Source organism: Sprattus sprattus (assembly GCF_963457725.1).
Source record: "Sprattus sprattus genome assembly, chromosome: 3".
Lineage (NCBI taxonomy): Eukaryota > Metazoa > Chordata > Actinopteri > Clupeiformes > Clupeidae > Sprattus > Sprattus sprattus.
Window position 1 is genome coordinate 53006570 of NC_137922.1, and position 3080 is coordinate 53009649.

The window sequence follows — 3080 nt, forward strand, 5'->3', positions numbered from 1 at the left end:
TTTTCTAGGTATGTTGCAGGGAGTGCTGAAGGTTAATTCAGTGTTGTGTGGTGTTGTTTTGGTTGCCGCTGTGAAGTGAAAGTGGAGGAGGAACTCAAGGATGAAGAGAAAAGAGGGAGAGTCTGGCTTTCTCTCTCTCTCACTGCTTAAAGGGGTCCTGGAATGCAATAATGTGCGAGTAGTGAAGGGGGGTGGGGGGCTGGGGGGGGCTCTGGGGGGTTCAGGTGGGAGGTCTTAGCTTGTTTTGCCACGAGGAATGTGCATGATCAATCAGTAATCAATAATTCTTCATTACCCATTCATGCCGGCAGGCTTAAAGCTAATTATGATTCACATTATTTTTGGTCACCACTGAACCCTGCTGTTCTTTTTTTGTTTGTCAATTTCTATTGATGGTGTCTGGTTAAAATCTTATATTTATCCTCTAAGCATTAGTCCAGTTAGATCCGAGCAGACCCCCAAGCATGCACATTAGCTCACCTCATAGTATCTGAATGTGCTATGTGCCATCTACTGATATAAACATCAAACATCATTAATGTATGGTCATATATTAGTTTATATCAAACATTATTAACATTGGCCAGATTAGTGTCTGCAATGCTTCTGACGGAGACTCATGCGGTGGAATGGTAATTTGTGAAGTGGTAACTTGTTAAGTGGAAATTTGTGAAGTGGAAATTTGTGAAGTGGAAATTTGTGAAGTGGTAACTTGTAGAGTGGTAATTTGCGGAGTGGTAACTTGTGGAGTGGTGTAGTGCTCATAACCTCTTATTTTAGCCACTAAATGATGCTCTCAGACTATTACCATTAGCTTTTCCAAAAGATGTCCCTGAATCTGTTAATGTTGGTGTAGCCCACTGCTTCTTTCCTCACTCCAATTTAAATAGTTAAGGAATGACAAAATGGTTATTTGTACAGTCTTCATGAGAATGATTAAACCCCTTTAACCCCTTAACAGAGTTTAATTACTTTTGGATACTGACAGCCCTCATCAATCCAAGGAAGTAAAAAGTAAAAAGCATATCTTTGAGTGAAAAGAACACATATATATGCATGCACTATGAACACCAAACACTGCAGTTCATAGCTGAAGAAGTGACTTCAAACTAAAAGTTTAGGTTTGTGTATAAATGTTATTTGGTGGTGAAGTGGTCAGGTAAACACAGTCTGCACGGCGATGTAGATATTTTGACATGTTGCAGAAATAAGTGCACCATGCACTCTTTGACACAGTGTTCTTTGTGCATTGGTGTGAGTGTGTGTGTATGAGTGTGTTTGTGTGTGTGTGTGTGTGTGTGTGTTTGTGTGTGTGTGTGGTGTGTGTGTTCTTTGTGCATTGGTCTGTGTGTTTTGTGTGGGTGCTGTTTTTTCCAGAGGAGCTCAAGCAGACACAATAATCATTTGAATGTCTGTTACTCTATGAGCACCAACCTTCACTGCTGTTCATGGCTGGCTGAAAGACTAAAAGCCACATTCCGCCTTCAGTTACTATATAAACTTCTAGATTTCTTTCCCATTGCCACAGGTCACCTTCTCCATCCATACTCTTCCCTTGAGATATCAGTTCAACAGTGCAGAACACACACTCACACACACACACACACACCCTCTGGGTTCCTTAACCTGACTTGTGCTCTGTGTTTGTGCTGTGAGAATGACCTTGTTGATTTTTGCTTTACAGGTTATTGTGCATATTCTCTCTCTCTCTCTCTCTCTCTCTCTCTCTTTCTCTCTCTCTCTCTCTCTCTCTCTCTCTCTTTCTCTCTAGTCTTGCTCCTCCATCTCTGTGTCTGTCTGTGCCTCCCTGGAGAGTGATGGAGAGTGCTAATCCATTTCCAGAGTGACTGATGAACTTTTCTGTGTGTGTGTGAATGTGTGTGTCTGTGTGTGTGTGTGTATGTGTGTGTGTGTGTGTGTGTGTGTGTGTGTGTGTGTGTGTGTGTGAATGTGAATGTGTGTGTGTGTGTGTGTGTGTGTGTGTGTGTGTGTTTCACTCTTTCATGTTTTTCCATCTAGGTGGAGGTCCTGAATTCTCCTCTTGGCAGGACGGTGTCACACACCTCACACATCTCCTAAAGGGGCACAACATCCTCATCTGTCTTGGACTAACAAGGTCCAGTTTGAACAACCCTTGAGCGATCTCAGCTAGTTCCTGAAAGGAACATGAAAACCTCCACCATTTTACTTTGAGGGTTCTTTGTCAGGTTTTGGCTATCAATCATATATCTATCATCATCACCCTCTGTAAACAACTTTTAATATTATATCCTTTGAGAATTGTAAAATGATTGATCATTCTTATTCCTACCATTATTTGAGGAGTGGACAATAGGATTGGGTCTATTTTTTTTCTTACTGACATCATTAAAAGGGTGGACAATAAGGCTTGGGTCTTTGTCCAGACACTCAGTCATAAGGCTGTTGTTGCTGGGCTTCATATTCATGGGTCTTTTTTGGAGGCAAAACTGACTAAACGGACTATGGGCCCTATCTTGCCGATCAGAAACGCAAGTAGGACGGCGCCAAGCGCAAGTAGCTGTGTGGGCGGCTCTATGGCGCAGTTGCTATTTTAACGGCGGAAAAAACACACTTGCGTCCAGCGCAAGTGTCAAAAGGGTTGGTCCAAAGGAGGTTACTCAGCCATAGGTGTGGTTTGGGCGTAATATGCAATAAACCAATCGGAGCGTCATTTCACATTCCCTTTAAGAGCGAGAAGCGCATAGTCCATAGCGGCTTGTTATTTTGATGGCGGAATTACCTGGTGGAAGACCGGAGAAGTTCACAGCCGAGGAGACCGACGTGAGATTTACACCAATTTTTTGGCAAGCCATATAGAATTACAAGGAAAATAAAGTATTTACCACTTGAGGAAATCATTGTGAAATCCATATCCAAGATATTTTAAAAATAAGCATACATGTAGCCTACACATTGACCCAAATGATTCAGGTTAATTGAAGCTACGTGACTTTGGCTTTGTAAAAAGCCGGGAGATATATACAGCCGCGGAAAAAATTAAGAGACCACTTCAAAATTATCAGTTTCTCTGGTTTTACTATTTATTGGTATGTGTTAAA